The following is a 20,361-nucleotide window of genomic DNA, read 5'->3' as shown; positions in this document are numbered from 1 at the left end:
TCAGTATCAGCAACTGCATGTTTTACCAAAGCAGATATATCCAATACAAAAGTAATCATAATGACTTGAGCAAATCGATCCGTTTTTGCAAGAAATTGAACTTTATTTAAAGCATTAATGCAGCCAAATAGGAAGTGCGCCTACGCTCCCGCTCTGTAGGTGGCGCAGAGAGTATGGTCTACCAACCGCAGGCAAAACCAGCCTCTTAGCGCCACCTAAAGAGCGGGAGTGCAAAAAGCGCACATTATATGTTGCCACAGTTCTGTATGGATGCTAATAATGTTGTAAATAACGTTAAATATCCTGCAAAAAGTGACCGATTTGCTTCAAAAGCAGCAAAAAATGTCACCAGGAGTCATGGAGATTACTTTTGTATTGGATATATCTGCTTTTTGACCTCTCAAAGTGACGCATCTTTTGCCTTGCATTATATGAATCACAAATGTTTTTTTTTTTTTGCAAAATATCTTCTTTATTGCTTCACTGAAGATAAAAGGTGAGTAAATAAACAGCTAATTTTTATATCATTTTTATTTTACACTTAACATTATATTAATCGTCCACTTTTAAGGTTTAAACTTTATATATCGCACTTACTGTTCTGCACGCAATTTTATGCGTAATGTAATATGTTCTGTGGCATCTATGAAGGTAATATAATATCACATTAACCTTATGGAGCAATTCTGCTGCGTAGTTTGCAGTCATTTTCATGCACTGCAACGTTATCTTAACACAAAGAGCAACGAATGACGTGACAGACAACTGGGTGTCCAGTGCGATTCCGTTCAGACGGCACAGTTTCTCTGTAAATACGGTTGTGAAACCCGAAAAGTTACGGGTGTGAGGTCGGTTATAGAATACGGTTGTCAAATCCATAAATAACCGAATTGCGTGTGAACGGAACCGTCTTAAGGAGTCAAATACGGGTTTGACAACCGTATTATGGTATCGTGTGAACGCAGCCTAAAATTATCAGATCTAATTACATACAATTTTTCTAATATTTTAGAGAACTGAGAGAGTAAAGACAATGGCCTGTAATTAGTGAATTGGTTTCTCTCTCCAGCTTTATAAAGTGGAATGACTTTAGCTATTTTCATTTTGCTTGGGAATAATCCTAGCCTGGGTGCCAGCCGATCTTACCCCCTCCCACAAGATTTTGAAAACGGGAATATCGGTCTGGGGTTTCTCCGTTGAGGAGCTACTATGCTTGGACAAATGCTGGTCGAACCAATCAAATTGTCAGGGCGGGCTTTATACGATGATGGACAGATAATCAACAGTAACGTAATGAACCACATCACCAAAGAGCGCGTGTGTTGAATGGCTGTCGCTGTAGAGTTCAGCTGTGTGGATTCTGACATTGAGTCTGTTCTAAAAGATATCGACAGAGCATTGATTTTAAAAGAGCCACAGAGAAACGCGAGCAGGGCATTTGTTGATGTTTTTGCCGTCCTTCCTATTCGGCAAAAGTTGGTCGCAACTGAAATGGCTAACGTTATCACGGCGATGCGACTCAGCGTGCACGACTAGATGGATATAATTAGCGGTCATTTCCAGCTTCTTTTCGGAAGCCCGGAATCGTGGTTGCTGAATAAGTGGAGGGACATGCTAGGCTCCAATATTTTCAATCGAACGTAATGGGTATCGTCGTGGATGAAGTTCACCTAACGTACAAATGGTAAGAGATAGTCTTGCTCTATGACTTAGTAAATACTTCATGTTGTGATATAAACGAAATGTTGTAAACATAATAGGTGTTGATGTACATTCGCTAACTCAGTATAATCACAATGTTAGTGTCATTGTAGCGAAATAACTAGCAGTTCGGTCAGGCTGCAAAGACGTAATTTCAACATACGTCACACACTCCGTTGCTCTGATTGGTCGTAGGTCTATCCAATTGAGTGCAGAGACATTTTTCGGTTGAGACACGCCTCATAATTATAGCTCAATAGAGCGGTATCAGACTCAAATTCTGACTAGAATTGAGTATGACAACGTCAGGCTAGAATAATCCTGTTTTAAAAGATAAATTATAAATATGAGTTAATGGTTTAACAATTGCACCAATGACATCCTTAATTAAAACCATATCAATATCATTCCAGTCTGTTGGCTTTGTATTCTTACAATTGTTAACTATTTCAATAATATCCATTTCCTCAGCTGGTTTCATAAACATAGAGTTAGGGTTACTGTCTAAATATTCCATAGCATTCACCTCATGTTCAGTCTCTCCTTTGAGTGTTTTTTGCATTCTGGAAAAAGGCCGCTCCAAATTTTTGTTGAATCTGTTAGCACAGTCAATCACACAACTACTTTTCACATTTTAGATCTGTTTTTCACACTATGCTAATGCTGTTGCTCAGACTTTTTGCCACTCGGTGGGTGTAACCGCAGTCACTTTTGTCACTTTTAACTAGGTCGTCCAAAAAAATTATAATTTGCTGCACAAAAGGCCGCCAAGTGTATCTCGGAAAATAGCGCATATACGCGCTTCACACCGCGAGCGGGGCCGGGCGCCACACGGCCGAAATGAGAAAGACGTGGTCCGGACTGTCACTGTCTGAAGGATAACTAGTCAGTTGATAAAACATCTCAGAGAATAGCGCAGACACGCTTTACACCGCTAGCGTGCACGTGGGGCACACGTGCGAAATGAGATAAAGATGTGGTCTGTCATGTCTGGAGGATAGCCAGTTGATAAACCGCGTGTCCGTGAGAACTGTAAGTGGACTTATGTTAAGCCTGCTATTGTATTCGTCTATAGTTCTTGCAAATTTAAAGTAAGTTAGCTGGTGATTTTGTTGTTTGAGCAACCTGCTAGCTAGGTTTCACGTGCCTGTTGATTAGATATAATTGTTGAGCGCTCTTGCTCGCTTTATTTATGCGCATTATTTACATGCTACAGCAGTTACACTCATTTAAGATAATGTAATTAATAGTGGGAAATAATCATTTTTTACAATTTTTGCACTATCTATCATGTTACGGCCGTGTTTTGTATTTATTATTATTTTGTGTGGTATGTTGTATTGATTTGGTTTATCCTTTTACCGAGGAGAAGCTCCGCCCTCGTGCACCTGCGGCTCATGATGAAGTTTGGGGTGGAGATAAAAGGAGAGGGTGAATGCGTGAGAAGGCTGAGTTCCCTATGCTGTTTCCATCTGAACTCCAGTCACCCGGTCGCCACTGCCACTGTCTTTAGCTCTACGTGAGCGTGGCGCGCACTTGAGGGGAAGCTTTATTTGTCCTGCTGCTTTGAAAAGAGCTCCGTGTGCGTCCTGAGATTTCGCTGATGCTGAGAAACTGTGTATTTATTTAATTTTTGGCGGTTCTATGTTTTTGGTTTTTGTTAAACTGTTTGTGAAAGTCTTTCGTCCGCAACCCTTATAAGTAGTTGCCCGTGGCACGTGAGTGCAACGGCATTTAATAAATATTTGAATGGTGCTTTGACTCGCGTGTCCTTTTTTATGTTGCGTGAACCCCACTACCCTTACGAGCAACTTTGAGGGGTTCGTAATATAAATTGGGGGCTCGTCCGGGATTCTTGTTGTAAGCATTGTTTCCCGAGAGTTTAATCAGCTGCCGGTAATTAACGTGATTTGTTTGGTGTGGAGCAAATCTGGTCTGTCCTACACATTTTCCGGTAAGTCAGAGTAAGCCAACAGGACTGTGCTTAGCGCCAGCTCTGGCTACGGTTTACTGTTTGTTATTTTTTTTATTATTTTAGTTTGTTTTGTTTGGAGGTACTCCGGGGGGGGAGAGCAATCTCTTAATCGGTACCCTCTGAAGACTAGCTGTAGGATGTAGTTAGACTTCTGGTTAGGTAGGTAGGTCCGGAGTGTGTGGATTTTCCTTATTTGTCTCCTCACCGTTCGAGTAAATATGGCAACTTTTGATTTGAACCAATTCATAGATCAGCCTAGTGTTGAGGGGTTAGGGGCATGTCGGAAAAACGATTTATTTCTGATAGCTCAACACTATGAGATTTCTGTTACTAAAACACAGCGTAAAGCGAAGATAAAATCAAGTATTATGTCTGCGTTGGTTCATAAAGGGGTTTTTCCTCAAGAGGCTGTTCCTGTGGAAGCAGCTGGTCCTGCGAGATCTGCTACAGAAAGTCCTTCACGAGTACCGATCGGTGATCAATCTACTCCAGTTGCTGATGGTATAGAGATAGTTCCACCGTTTTCAATGCCTAAATTCGAACCGAGTTCTCTTTCTACAGAGGCTTCGCCTGGAGTTGTTTCAGATTTACGTTTAAAAGTTCGTTTAGCTCGTCTGCAATTAGAGACTCAGGATCGTGCTCAGGCAAGACAAGATGATTTAAAACGTCAAATTGAAATGTATCGAATTGATGCTGATACGAAAGTGCGACTTCGGCAGGTGGAGTTGCAGGCTGCTCAAAGTCTCCCTAAGCAATCGATTCCTAAAACATCTATTAGTTTGCAAGATGGCTCTGACGCAGTGGCTGGTCCGTCAAATTCGAGGTAACGTATCCGACTCTGTTCAGTCGTCTCAACATTTTGACGTAGCTAAAAATATTGCAATAGTTCCGCCCTTTCGTGAGAAGGAAGTTGAAGCTTACTTTCAAGCGTTTGAACGTATTGCGAGTGCTCTGAAGTGGCCAACTGAAGTTTGGGCCTTGATGTTACAGTGTAAATTAACAGGTAAGGCGCAAGATGTGTGTGCGTCCCTTTCTTTGGAGCGTCCAGTACGATGCGGTGAAAAATGCGATTTTGAGAGGTTATGAATTGGTTCCCGAGCATTACCGACAACGTTTTCGTACTACGAAAAAATCCGCGTCTCAAACGTATGTCGAGTTTGCTCGTGAGAAAGGAATGTTGTTTGATCGCTGGATAAAAGCGTGTAAGGTTACGGATTATACCTCTCTGCGAGAGCTGATATTAATTGAGGAATTTAAGAACTGTGTCCCAGAGCGTACTGCTTTGTATTTAAATGAACAAAAAGTCAGTACGGTGCAGCAAGCTGCTGTATTAGCAGACGAATATGCGCTGATGCACAAAACTGTGTTTGTTAAGCGTTCTAATGATTTTGGGGGCTCAGCACCACATGAGAGCGTATCTGATGTTAAAAGCAAGTGGGTTCCTAGCAGTCCGACTACAAAGTCACGTAAAGAATGCAGTTATTGTCACAAGCTGGGACATTTGATGGCCGATTGTCACAGTTTAAAACGAAAAAACGAGCGACAGGATTCAATGCCTGTTCAACCCCGTGGTACAGTTCTGGTGAAAACTGTCTCTTCGTCCTGCGCTACTTCTACCCCTGATCCCTGTTTTCAGCCTTTTGTGTTTGACGGATTTGTGTCTTTGAATGGTGTCGAAAGCCGTAAACATGTGCGAATTCTGCGTGACACTGGGGGATCCCAGTCCTTTATACTGTCAAACATTTTAGATTTTTCTGGAGGTTCTGCGTGTGAAACTAGCACGATTGTGCAGGGCATCGAGATGGGGTTTGTAACTGTTCCTCTCCATCGTATATGGGTGACTTCTGAATTGGCGTCTGGGTGCTTTGAAGTTGCGGTCCGCCCATCGCTACCTGTGAAGGGTATTGATTTTATAATGGGTAATGATATTGCGGGTGGTAAGGTTATGCCGATGGTAAAGGTAACTGATGCTCCGTGCGGAGATATGCAGTCTGATGCGCTCACTGAAATGTTACCTGATGTGTTTTCAATAAGTGCTGTTACGACCCGAGCACAAGCAAAACGTGATGTTCAGGAAAGCACTAACCTTTGTGACTCTGTTTTTTCAGATATTCTCGGAAATGAAACATTCCCAGAAGTTTTACCGGCACCTAAAATGCCGCAAAGTTCACCTGTTTCTCTTAATTTCGTAACGGATGCGTCAGTTTCACACAAAGCCCTGATTGATGCGCAGAAAATTGATCCGACTTTACAAAAATGTCGTGCGAGCGCTGACGATATACTGTCACCGGGTAAGCAACATTTTTATTGGCGCGACGCAGTACTAATGCGCAAATGGAGCAGTACGCCGAATGCTGAGCAGGCAGATGATTGGAATGTAGTGCATCAAATTGTGCTTTCCTCGCAATTCCGACAACAGGTATTACACTTAGCTCACGATCATCCTTGGTCTGGCCACCTCGGAATTAATAAAACCTATAACCGAGTGCTCCAGCATTTTTTCTGGCCAGGTTTAAAATCTGATGTTATTAAGTATTGCAAAACATGCCATATCTGCCAGGTAGGAGGAAAACCTAATCAGGTAGTGCCGCCTGCCCCTCTTTGTCCTATCCCTGCTGTAGGAGAGCCATTTGGGCGCGTTTTGGTGGATTGTGTGGGTCCACTTCCACGCGCTAGATCTGGTTGTCAATATTTATTGACAATCATGTGCGTGGCTACTCGGTTCCCAGAAGCGATTCCTTTAAGAAGCATAAATGCTAGGTCTGTGACAAAAGCCCTTACGAAGTTTTTTACGACTTTTGGTCTCCCAAAAACTGTCCAAACAGATCAGGGGTCGAATTTTTTATCTCACGTGTTCCGTAATGTGTTGAAAGCTCTAGGAATGTCTCACGTGGTTTCGAGTGCTTATCACTCTGAATCGCAGGGCGCATTAGAACGTTGGCATCAGACATTAAAATCAAGTCTGCGCAAGTGCTGCTTGGAGACTGGAAATGATTGGGAAGAGGGGGTTCCCTTTGTTTGATTTGCGGTGCGTGAGGCGCGACAAGACTCATTGGGTTTTAGCCCTTCTGAACTAGTCTTTGGGCATAATGTCTGTGGGCCTTTGAAAATGTTAAAGGAAGAGTTTCTTTGTACAGGTCTTTCTGCGAAGACGAATGTACTTGATCTTGTGTCCCGCACCCGTGAGCGTCTACATACGGCTTGTACTGCTGCTAAAGAAGCTCTTGCCCGGTCGCAAAAGAAAATGAAGCGCTGTGTCGATCGGAAGGCAGTTGCGCGTAATTTTCAACCGGGAGAGAAACTTTTAGTATTGATTCCTACTCCGGGGTCTGCTTTTGCAGCGCGGTTCTCTGGCCCTTACGTTGTTAAAAGCAAGGTAAACGACACGGATTATGTTATCCATACTCCTGAACGGAGGCGGAAAACTCGGTTATGTCACATCAATATGTTAAAACCATATTTATGCCGTCCTGATGTTAAAGGTGAGACCGCTGTTCTTAATGGGAGTGTTGATGTTTCCGGACCTGAACCGGTGACTGAGTCAAAGGAGCGCGTTTCGTTGCTGACGCTTACTCTGCCTACAGATGAGGTAGATGATGGATTGGAGGTATCCATGGAGGTTGTCAGGGGTGGTAGTTTGAAAAACTCGGAAGTTTTGTCAAATATTCACTCTCAGTTGTCCTATTTGTCTGATGAACAACAGCAGGACATTAAAAAGTTGTTGGATAGTTTCCGAATTTATTCTGTGATGTTTCTCCAGGTACTAATGTCCTTGCGCATGATATAAATGTCGGTAATGCCATACCCATTAAACAACATGCATATCGTTGTCCTGTCAGTAAACGGGAAGAAATGAAACGCGAGGTAATGTATCTCTTGCAAAATGGCTTTGCTGTTGCGAGTACAAGCCCTTGGAGCTCGTCGTGTCTCTTGGTGCCAAAATCTGATGGATCTGTTCGTTTTTGCACTGATTTTCGAAGAGTTAACTCTGTTACTGTCCCTGATGCTTTCCCACTTCCGCGTATCGATGATTGTATTGATAATCTTGGGGTGGCGAAGTATATTACAAAATTAGACCTATTAAAAGGTTATTGGCAAGTGCCTCTAACTGAGCGCGCCTCTGAGATCTCCGCGTTCGTCACCCCAGATTCTTTTTTACAGTATACACGGATGGCCTTCGGCCTTCGAAACGCGCCGGCGACGTTCCAGCGTTTGATGTCTATAGTGTTGGGCGATGTTCCTAACTGTAACGTCTATTTGGATGACGTAGTCATTTATTCGTCTACTTGGGCTGACCACTTGTCACTTCTGCGCGATGTCTTTCATCGTCTATCTGTTGCGTCTCTCACTTTAAATCTTAAAAAGTGTGAATTCGCTAAAGCGTCGGTCACGTACCTTGAAAAGCAGGTAGGAAATGGGCAGGTGCGGCCGTTAGATGTAAAAGTGACTACCCACTACGAGGCGAGAACTGCGTAGATTCCTCGGAATGGTTGGATATTACCGGTGCTTCTGCAAAAATTTCTCGAGTTTTGTTGCTCCGTTAACTCGATTGTGTAGCCCTAAAGTTGATTTCATTTGGACTAATGATTGTCATCAGGCATTTCTGTCTGCAAAATCTCTCCTTTGTAGTGCTCCTGTCCTCTCGGCTCCGGATGTGTGTCGGGCGTTCCAGCTGGAGGTGGATGCCAGTGCTGTCGGAGCGGGAGCTGTCCTTTTACAGGAGGGTGCTGACGGAATAGCTCATCCTGTATCTTACTTTTCTTCCAAGTTTAATCGTCATCAACTTAATTACTCCACAATTGAGAAGGAGACTTTAGCTCTCTTATTGGCATTACAACATTTCAATGTTTATGTGGGGGCCAGTAGGTACCCAGTTATGATTTATACGGATCATAATCCTTTAGTCTTTCTCAGTAAAATGTATAATCACAATCAACGTTTGATGAGATGGGCACTAATGGTGCAGCCGTATAACTTAGAGATCCGCCATAAAAAGGGATCTGAAAACGTGGTGGCCGATGCTTTGTCCTGGGGTTAATTCAGAGTGTGTCAGAAACCGCCTTATTTTTCCTTAACTCTAAAAGGAGCTGGAGGAAAAATTTGATCCGTTTCTGTTTTTTTAGGGGGGAAGTGTTACGGCCGTGTTTTGCATTTATTATTATTTTGTGTGGTATGTTGTATTGATTTGGTTTATCCTTTTACCGAGGAGAAGCTCCGCCCTCGTGCACCTGCGGCTCATGATGAAGTTTGGGGTGGAGATAAAAGGAGAGGGTGAATGCGTGAGAAGGCTGAGTTCCCTATGCTGTTTCCATCTGAACTCCAGTCACCCGGTCGCCACTGCCACTGTCTTTAGCTCTACGTGAGCGTGGCGCGCACTTGAGGGGAAGCTTTATTTGTCCCGCTGCTTTGAAAAGAGCTCCGTGTGCGTCCTGAGATTTCGCTGATGCTGAGAAACTGTGTATTTATTTAATTTTTGGCTGTTCTATGTTTTTGTTAAACTGTTTGTGAAAGTCTTTCGTCCGCAACCCTTATAAGTAGTTGCCCGTGGCACGTGAGTGCAACGGCATTTAATAAATATTTAAATGGTGCTTTGACTCACGTGTCCTTTTTTATGTTGCGTGAACCCCACTACCCTTACGAGCAATTTTGAGGGGTTCGTAACAATCATCATTCGCCTGACGTTCTACAACATCTGTTTGTGTTTATTAACCCTTTAGTTTCACTTAATCACGCAGCTATTCCCATCAGAGGTATCTGTTAAAACATTTAATTTATTAATGTAGTATGTGTTAATTTTCTGTCTAAGTTTCTTCAAAATTAAGTTTTTATTTGAGTATTGTAAATAAAAAATATTTTAATTTTCATTTTTGACGCATACGCCATGCCCCTTTGATTGACACTCCCTCTGCCCCGGCCACTCGCCCAACCCTACCACCTTAACTAACACATTTTCTGCGGGAAACGAACTAACAAATTTTCTGCGGGAAACCCTGCCTCTATCGAGCAGTATCTCACTTACTGTTGTAGTCCTTGTTTATGAGCTGTGTCTCATTTCATTTAATTTCGAAGGTTGTATCCTCACAAAGGACTCATCCTCTGAAGCAAGTGTGACAAACTCAAGGCCCGCGGGGAAAATCCGGCCCACCCCCTCATTTCATCTGGCCCGCGAGAGTTTACAAATTATGTTAATTATGTGGCCTGCGAGAGTTTACAGATTCTTTTATTGTTATTATAAGTTTTATTTTTTTGCAGGTTATTTCCTACATTGATTTTTTTTAGCAGCCACCAAAACAAATTTTTTGTCCCGCCAAAGTCGTTTTGTAATATAATAATAGTGATAATGTTGATGATTGCATGAGAAAGAATGAGCAGTGCCCCGCACGCGCGCACTACTAGAGTGGGCGTGTCTGAATGCGAACGCTGCAGCCTCCAGAGGTCGCATTTCCAGGCTGCATACGTCACCAAGACTGTCTTGTTTCAGAATATTAACAATTATAAAGTTAAATATTATTCTTTGTTTATAGTAAATAGTTGTAATATGCGTATGACTTGTGAATGTAATGGTCAGTTAACTTAAATAAACCAGGCTTGATGACGCTGCCTATGCGACCTCCGCATATGGAAACGGACAGTATCTACTCGTTCTTTCTCTCCCTCTCTCGCGCACGCACATGCTAATCCAGCGAGAAAATGTTTTCCGTCTCGTGTACAGAAATGTTTCCCGATGTCCAGCTGGGATTAGTTTACAACGCGTCTGTTCCTGCTAAATACGTGAACTAATGACTCATCTGAACCGATTACTTTTAATAAACGATTGAAACTATTGATCTGTAGCCTACAACACTGAACTCATGAGACGTCAGTCAATCAGACACTCAAAGCCAGGTAAAAAAAATCACAGCTTTTTTGTAAAGAGGGCAAGAAATGACAAGCGAGAGTATATTTGTGTCTAATAAATGCATATTGTGGTGGAGATTGTAAAACTCTTTATTAGTATCTTAAAATCCCTCTCATTATCTGACCTGCACAATGAAGGATAACAAAACATTTTGAGTGAACTCACATACAACATGTGTTTTTGTCACCACAATAATTTTAAAAATAATCTGTAGAATAGTTGTACTCTATACACTTTGTCATTATTTGCCTGTGCTTCTACTTTCAAAGCTAGGTATTAATTGAGTTATTAACAAAACCAATAGTAAGCAAATGCAGAGAAAATTATGCAATGTACAGTAATAAAAGAGTTGATACATTCATACAGTCCTTCAAATAAAACCGGCCCTTTGAGATTAACCGTAATGCTGATGTGGCCCAGGATGAAATTGAGTTTGACACCCCTGCTCTGAAGAATGTGGTCCACAGAGAGTCCTTAACCAGAATTAAACGAGAAGTCCATCATAGGACACACGGGCAGGAAAGGAAACGTTGAAGTATCACGTTGCTATGCCAACACGTTCACGGCAGCATTATTGCGCTGTAAATTAATGAGAGAAATTTCACACACGAAAATGTGTTTGCTTGTTTTATTTGGGGTAAGACTTGAAGAGTTGAGGTGAATGCACAACAGATATCTGTTACAAAGGCAAAGGAGGAGGATATTACAGTTTTTCTCCATTGGTTTGGCTCATTTCTTGAAACAAAAATTACATTCTTCAAACTCTAAGATAATTTGGCAAAACAGTCTTACTACAAAATGTAGCCCTTTATTATACAGAAATTTGCTGTTGGTGTATTAGCCTAGGACAACACACTCGCCAGATTGTTTTATCTAAACAGCCCTATGTTGTTAAAAATTACTGTTTACCAGGTATACAGCCACCAGGAATGAATGGGGCTAGGCTAAATCCTAACACATTCACAACGCGATGTACAAAGATTAAGTGCAGCAATGAAAAAAGATAGGTATGTATTAATTAGTCTAAGTTGAGGTAAGAACATATTAAAATATTGAAAAACGGTGGGTTTTCCTTTAACATTACTCTCGCATCAGCTATTGTGTAAACAGTCACATTTACCCACATCACGAATGTTTGCCTGCGCAAGCGCGAACCACAGCTACCATAATGAAGTTACTCAGGGTAACGTTAGCTCAGAATTCGAGTAGTAGCCGTATATCTCGGAACTCAGGGCAGAGCACCCGGGTAACGATAAGCCTAGCTAACAATCGTCCTGCTAAGTTAGCTAACATTAGTCATTTTGCTCGAAGCATAGGCAAACTTAATGCAAGGTCTACGTTTGTGCATTACTCGGATTTGACTCGTTCCTAAAAATACAATATAAGCGTTAGCAAACGCTAATTTAAATCAAGCAAACAAATAGTTGTTGTTTTTGCTCCAAAAAAAGTTGACTTACCTTGAATAAGATGGTTCCTTCACGTTAAAAGTGTCCATCTGACTCGCGTGGTAGCCAGGTGTGCCTCTCATCCAAAGGACCGCGCTGTCTTCAAGATTCTGAAGGAAGTGCTAAGATTCCGATTGGCCCAGAGAAAAGCAAATGCTAAGATTCCGATTGGCCCAGAGAAATGTCAATTATAAGAATTATCCAATAATGTTTGGCAATTCTAGCCCGCATGGCATTCAGATAGAGGCAGCCTCCCGACCCGACCCCCCATCACCTCAAAAAAAAAAAAAACTCTCCGGTTCTACGCGATTCATGTGAATGACCCAATTGACCAAGAAAACGGCGATTGTCGCCAAAAAGCGTCAAGTTTCCAGGTCTGATTATGGTTGCTGTTTAACTGTACTGGTACTTAAAAATCCACAAAATCTTACATGGATAAAAAACTATTTTGTTTACACTGTTTTGTGGAGTACTGATGTTCTAAGGAGGTAAATGTTATAATAAAACTGTTCAATTTGCAGAAAGACTTGTCATTAAAACATTTATTTGTAAATACCCTATAAACTTGAAATCTTGACAAACTACATTGTTGGAAAGCTCTAGGATTGTAGTTTTTATATTTCAACAGCATTTTGCAAAACAATTTACGTAGTAAGAGTAATTTTCTAAAATGTCGCATTCCAACAGGTGGGCCCAAGGTGTTAAAATATATTTATTTATAAATATCCTATAAACTTGAAATAATCCTGACAAACTATAAATTGTTGGAAGCTCTAGGATTGTAGTTTTCATATTTCAAGGCTATTTGATGATAGAAGTTATATAGTGACAGTCATTTTGTTAAATGTCACTGACCCTGTAAGAGTACATATGAATTTGTATATTCATAATTCTAATATTCTTCAAATAAATGAGTCTTCAAAAATCTTGACAACCTATATATTATTGGAAAGCTCTTAGAATGCAAAAGCATTCAAAATAATGCAGAGACAGTAATTCATTAATTTGTGACAAGATAATGCAGCTAACCATTGACACCTAGTGGCCTTGGTTGGTAAAACCACTAAAAGTGTGACAGAAACCTAAAAAACCTGAAATTTGGTTCAGAACTCCTTGAAACTTGTACCTTTATTCTTGTGGTGTTTTGGGAGTAAAACCTTTTAATTTTATGTACATTTGATTAGAGAGTATATATGCGGATTCTGAGGGAACAGGGTTGGGGGACGTGTTAATCAGGACAATTGTTAATCATTTATTGGGTATGTGTTATTGTTATGAGTTTGTTGTATATTGTGGAATGTATTGTGATGTTGTATATGAAACAGCTATCCTTGTGCTTTAGGACCCCCTCGAAAAAGAGATGGATCATCTCAAGGGGCTATCCTTAAATAAATAAATAAATAAATACTGTATTGCATTATTGTATTATTTTAAATAAATTTAAACTGGTATAACTATTTTTTAATGTAATATTCACCACTTCGACTCTTCAGAAAACTTTAAAGTGTCTTCTTTAAAACAAAACCAAGATTTTGCTTCTAGACCAAAGAATGCCAGAGTTATAGTAATTTGGTTATAGTAAAAGGTGCATATCACATTTTCACCCCCCCACACACTCAAAAGGTTTTGAAAGTTAAATGGATAATCAGCTATGCACTATGACTATGTTAAATTTGACATTGGGTCAGTGGCACATGCAACTTGTATTTAAGGGATAGTTCACCCAAAAACTGATTCTCATGTTGTTACAAACCTGTATAAATGTCTTTGTTTTGATGAACACAAATGAAGATATTTTGTAACCAAACTGCCCCTAACCCTAACCTGAACTATCCCTTTAATACAAGTTGGATGTGCCACTGATCCTATGCCAAATTTACCATAGTCATAGTGCATAGCTGATTAACATGGTGAAAGGTTATGACTTGCTGCCAATAAAAATAATTTAAAACCAATATAATATATCCATAAAGTGTGACATTAAACAATTCCATGTTGGAGTTCAGGAATGACAAATGACGAAACCATAACAACGCACACTTTAAAAAACCCACTTGAAAGTTTTGATTGTCAATTGTATTTGTTGGCCCTGTCTAAGGTGGTCAGTTTCAAGTTTTAAAATATAAAGTATTATTGCAGAAAAATGTTTCCTGTCATGGTTTTACTTTTTGATTAATAAAATACTGCTGCATTTGTGTGTGTGTGTGTGTGTGTGTGTGTGTGTGTGTGTGTTCAGTTGAATGAACAATTGGCTTTATGCCCAGCTGCACTACTTCCTGAACTTCAGACAGCTCCTTTGTTTCCTGTCTGCCATTATTGGACAAACTGATTAATGCAGGTGTGCTTGACCACAGTAGTCACAGCAACAATAATGGCTCCAGTCTATGTGTAATGTTCACATATGTCTCCAATCCCTCCCAGAATATGTTACTGTTACCTAAAAGACAAGCAGAAAGCATTTCTTTATAACTACAGGTCGACAGCAGCAACGCTTCTCTCTCCCCACCTGAAGATCATCATGGCCATTGAGGGGGTCTCGTCCGAAGGGCGCGGGATAAGTCAGAGATCCCCCATTACTAATGTAGTCAGCTGCAATATCCACTGCAGGTGGAAAGAACTGTGATGCGATCCAAGCGGTTCTGAGGTGGGCGGCGAAAAGAGCATCTGGTACGCCTTTGGATGGGATTGTATGTGCATTCCAGGCTGCAAAGAAATTCTGTAACCCAACCACACAGCATTTTGAAGCAATGGCAGACACACAGTGCTTCCAAAATGGGTCAACAATGTCAAAGAACCCGTTGTTAACCAGGGCACACAGTGTATACTTAATTGGGTAGTTTATTCGCGAGTTGATCTCTACCCACTTTCTTTCGGCAGCGTGATTCTGTCTTGATTGACTTTGAATGAAGGGGGGTCTGTTAACATTTGTACGAAACTGCTGAATATTATCTTGGTGATACAAACATAAATAAAATTCACACCCGTGATCAACTCTTAGCTGGTCCCAAAGACCATGGCTCAGACAGATTTCTCTGTACACCTCATCGTAAATGATAAGGTTATTCTTGATCGGCATTACCGAAACCCCTACAATTTTCCCACTGAAACCATCAGAGGCAACAACTTCAGTCATTCCAAAATCCACAAGTTTTTCGTTTGGTCCACATGTAGTTTGTGACCAGCATATTCGGTGTAATATATATGGGGGTTCGTTTGAGGAGCAGTTCCATCTCTTCGCATTTGAGTGTACTGCGAGGTAATTTGTGCCAGAGTGCGTCTTACAGCTCTTTCACCCAGCCTGTATCCTGATGCTCTCAGCATACCAGTCATCATCTTTCTACCACATACAGGGCCGCAAATAGTAACTGCTGGTCGAACAACTGCATCAAACCCATTTCTTCCTAGCCTTGCGTAATCAAAATGACAAATGTCCCTTAGTGCACAAAATTTGGAAATGGAGGAAATACTGGAACCTCTCTCGAGTCCATACTGTTGCTGCAGGACCTCTCTTACTTGTTTGCATGTGTAACCCAGCTGCTCTACCAACCTACGGATCACACTTTCGAATGGATCAAGCGCACTCCACTCAGTCATTGTTCAGAGAAATATAGTGTTGTTGACGCTTAAAGTCCCAGTAACAGACGTCTAAAAAAAAGCTCAGCGCAACTCGGTCCCAGTGACCGGCTGCAGGCTTACTCCCCTACTGCCGGCGATAATGGTACGGTCCATCCGCAAACACAGAAATGGAAAATTAGAATAAGAAGTAATTTTTCTGTTTGTTCCAAAACCCGAAATTACAAAGCAACAACCTAAACACGTTGAATTGAAAATTAAACCGAGAGACAATTATCCGTTTGTAAAGTACTCATAAAAATTGAAAAATGAAAGTTTGAAACCAATTTTTCATTTGAATCATTTCGATGGTGCAAATTGAAAAAAGAACTGCAAAACGTTACACGGACCATTGATAGTTAGATCATTGTAAGAAAATAAATAGACACTTATTTGAAATGTGATGTGTGAATTGCCTTTTGAAATAGTAGTACTTTGATATTAAGTTGTGTCATATTGAAAAGGTGATTTTGGTTGAATGAACAAATGATCCAAGTTTTATGTGTATTGTATCCAAGCAATTGAGAAAAGAATTAGAGTTTTGAAAAATGTGCATTCTGATCATTGGTTGTGAGTTTTGTGTCTAGAGTTGTGAAAAATGATGTCAAGGTTCTGAAAATAGTAGCAAAGTGATTATGAAGTGAATATCTTATAATGTAAAAAACTTTTGTTGTACTTTACTGTGTAAATTACAAAATTACTTTAAACATTAATGGCACCTTCTATATTTCTTTAATTATTCATCTGTAATAGTTATTGTTTATATTTGTTCATTACATTGGCTATTATAAAACATTTATGCCAATAAATGTGTTTGAAGTTAAACCAACTACATACAGTACATTGTCAATCACTGTATCCCATGGTATGCATGCAGTCAAAAAACCAAACTCATACCAATGATAGCTTTTATTTTAAAACAATTTTTTTAAAGACAATGCACACATACATATAATCATGTAGGCTTACACAAACAGGTGCACACACGCACTCACTCACTCTACTCAGCCTGAAATTCCCCTCCATTAATGAGAAAACAATCAACTGAGCAAAAGCCCTGAAACTCCTTCTCTGAATAAAATCCTTGCAGGACTCCCCTTCTGCCATCACCCACATACCCAGGTGGGCAGTCCTTGAATATTTCAGTGCATTGCAAGCACGCAGTCAACGAGTAGGGCACCCGGAACTCTTCCCTATATTTTCTGGAAAATGAACTCCAGTTCACAACACCTAATTTAGATAAAATACAGAACAAACAATATGGAATAATTTTGAAGAAAGGCATTAACATAGTACTGAGTCATACAAGGAATTTCTTTTTATATACATATATACATACATATACATACATATATTTTAAATATATTACAGGAAAATGTTATACAAGATATGCTTGAGTGTTATTGGGCTTTGTCTGTAAAGTACAGCACCTAAGAGACTATGTTGTTCATTTACAAAGTAAAACCAGTTAAAAAAGACATAGACAGATGGCTAGATAGATGTTCTCAAGTACCTTTTACAGTACTCACAACTTATATCTAAAGAACTTACTGTCCAGCCATAGAAAGTGTGCCTCTTCTCTAAATTTGGGCCTGCTGACAATGTCCCTGAAAACCTTGCACGTCAGCGAAAGTCTCCGGAAAGCAATATCGCCATCGTCTGTGACGACTCCAATCAGGATCTGCCAGAGGATCTCAGGTGGCATCTGTCCAAAGTAGCAAATAGTCAGTCCAAAATGTATCTTGAAATACGACTTATTAAAAAGGGTAAGAGATTGACAAGAGATTATCCTGCCTTTACCTTGGTCAAATAATCCACAGGCAGTGGGGTTTCCATCACCTCTACATTGGCAAGAGTACAACAAGAGTAGCATCATTTTCAAATCCCTGTTATTTAGGTTCAAGGTTTAAAATGCAAACCAATACCTGCTCTTTCTGCTCTCCTCTTTTTCCGGAGTTGTTGTTTTTTTCAGCGTCTGACCTTCAAATGTTTAAAATATAAAGTCCCATGAAGACAGTTTGTTTTTAATGACATCCACAGGACCATTATTGAAATAGACTTGTTTAGATTACAGTACATGCATCAATGAATTGATCTATAGTTGAAAACATTTATTTTAAACTGCTCAATTTAAAGGATAATTCCGGTATTTAACACTTTGAGTCTCATTTCTGGTTTGTTTTGGATGAACTACAGTGATGGACACAGAAATTTTGACAATGGGTCGTGTCTTCAGTTTTTGACTCGTTTAGAAGCGTCTCTTGACGGCTTCAGAATGGAAGTCAATGACCATGCACAAACATGTCATTAAAACAACACTTAACGTTCATTTTCAAAACTGTGCTACTCACCGAGTGGTTTGTGGTGTTCGTTGATAATTAAAAACAAGTTGTGTAGCGAAATACAGTTTCTATCGTGTTTTATTTGGCATTTTGTAAAATTCCATTGACTTCTCTAGGAAGACGCAATGCTCGCTGATATATCACTCCGCCGCCGGGAAACAGAAAAGGGGCTGTTTACTCTCAGAAGAAATTTTTCCCATATTTGTAGGGCTGACATTCGATTCGTGGGTTGACATACGGACTACCGGCACATCCGGGAACTTGACTGTAAATTTCGTCACCGCCCCTTTTCGGGGGTTAAAAAAGCAGCGCCTCCATTGGCTTCCATTCAAAGTGGCGGAGCGGGGCGGCGGTTTTACACAGCCGGCAGGCGTAGATGGCTTGTGGGGTCACTCAGATTAAACATGTTGAGTGTTTGTCTGTCCATCCTGCCTGCCGTGGAGCGCGAAAGATACATTAACACATTTGATTTGGTGAATGTGGGAACATGTCCCTTTCATTCTCACAGCGTCAAATTTTGTGTAACAACGCCATCCAGTGATTGCTGGAAATATCGCTAAGCCAGTTAGTTGTATGGCTGGAAGGAAAAGTGCAATCATTACTCTAAATATAAAGACATAATAAATAAATACGAAGTAACTTTCAAATACGAAGTAAAATCATTCACTTGCTTCCCTGTTGACTTGATGAGGTACGTGTTTAATGTCCGGGTAAGACACCTCTGGCCAATAGGGAGCGTTGTTACACAAATTTGATGCTGGGAGAATGAAAGAGACATGTTTTTATATTGACCAGATTGGATGTGTTGATGTATCTTTCGCGCTCTATGGCTGGCAGGGTGGACAGATAATTACTCAACGTGTTTGGTCTGAGTGATTTCATGGGTTGTTTACGCCTGCCGGCTGTGTACGAAGGTTGCTTTGTTCCGCTGTTTTGAATGGAAGCCAATGGAACGTCTAGTGCGATTTCCCCCAAAAGTGGGCGTGAACCTGTTCAGAGACATTCTATGACGTTGCGCCGGTTGTGCGTATTCGATTTTCAGTTTTGAGATTCGAATATATATATATTTTTTTACAGCGTTAATGCAGAGCTTTTGCCAAGCAGGAAGTGCGCTTCACGCTCCCGCTCTATAGGTGGCGCAGAGAGACCAACATCCAGAGCCAACAGCACTAGTGGAAGAGATCACCTCAAACAGAAAGCACGCTTCCTGCTTTGGTATTCACGCTAATAATGTTGTAAATAACGTTCAGTTTCTTGCAAAAACTGATTGATTTGCTTCACAAGACGTCAATATGTCACACGACGTTATGGGGGATTACTGTTGTATTGGATATATATGCTTTAGCTCTTAAAGTGTGCGGATCTGTTGACTTGCACGACGGAGCACTGGGGTTTCTGCAAAATATTTTCTTTATTGTTTTGCTGATGAAAAAACATATTCGATGGTGTAAGTGTTATAAATAAACTTGATTTTGAAAGTATACTACCGTTTTATTACAGTTTGTTGGACTACGTTCATTCATGCTTCAGACTCAAATATAGAGCGGACGTATATACGCGGTTGTGAGGTATCTGAAAAAATAGTTCCACTATAGCAAACAACACGGATTGAAATCATACATTGCGCCAATATATTTGTTTTTAATCATCAACGAACACCACGAACCACTCGGTGAGTAGTACAGTTTTGAAAATGAACGTTAAGTGTTGTTTTAATGACATGTTTGTGCATGGCCATTGACTTCCATTCTGAAGCAGTCAAGAGACGCTTCTAAATCAGTCGAAAAGTCAAGACACGACCCATTGTCAAAATTTCTGTGTCCATCACTGTAGTTCATCCAAAACAAACCAGAAATGAGACTCAAAGTGTTAAATACCGGAATTATCCTTTAAGCATTTGGTAAATAAAGCTTCAATGAACAATAGTGTGACAGCACAGCAAAATCTGAGTGCAAGTTAAAATGTGGATAAAAAAAAGGAAGAAAACAAACCTCAAGGGGAAATTTTCCAAAAGTAGCAGACACCACCATCTCCTGATGCAAGGCATGTCAGCCTAAGTAAAAAAAAACTCAGTTTACTTTTAGTAATATGGGGGTTTCCACTGCATATTTCACTTACCTCTGTAAAATCAAAGGCCCCTGCTGTCACAAAGCTCAGTGAATACTGAAATAGTAAACATTACAAATACATTTTGGTCAGATACATATACTGAATAAACACCTAGTAAGCAACACACCACCTTTATAAACTTACCATTAGGACAAAGACACCACAGCTGTTGCTTCAATGTTGTTGTGGAAAGCCCTGTTAATGTTGTCATGCATGTCAGTACACCCTAAAAAAAAAAAAATATTCCAATGCTTTTACAGTTATTTAAATTAATATTGG

At 40.4% G+C, this 20,361-nt stretch overlaps 1 long non-coding RNA gene across 2 annotated transcripts; it reads right to left on the bottom strand.

The window, feature by feature from the left end:
• Positions 1 to 16,583: 16,583 nt before the first annotated feature.
• LOC141349769 (uncharacterized) lies at positions 16,584 to 20,152 on the bottom strand. Of its 2 annotated transcripts, XR_012357797.1 has the most exons (5): positions 20,092 to 20,130; positions 19,965 to 20,026; positions 17,557 to 17,611; positions 17,183 to 17,472; positions 16,584 to 16,861 (listed from the first exon to the last, which is right to left on the bottom strand). It is a non-coding gene; the product is annotated as an uncharacterized lncRNA (long non-coding RNA). The 2 variants fall into 2 exon arrangements; XR_012357796.1 differs by having other exon boundaries at positions 16,585 to 16,861; positions 19,965 to 20,152.
• Positions 20,153 to 20,361: the final 209 nt, after the last annotated feature.

Source organism: Misgurnus anguillicaudatus, chromosome 15 (assembly GCF_027580225.2).
Source record: "Misgurnus anguillicaudatus chromosome 15, ASM2758022v2, whole genome shotgun sequence".
Classification (NCBI taxonomy): domain Eukaryota; kingdom Metazoa; phylum Chordata; class Actinopteri; order Cypriniformes; family Cobitidae; genus Misgurnus; species Misgurnus anguillicaudatus.
The sequence above is the reverse complement of the archived record's forward strand: the minus strand, read 5'-3'. Positions and strand labels throughout refer to the sequence as shown.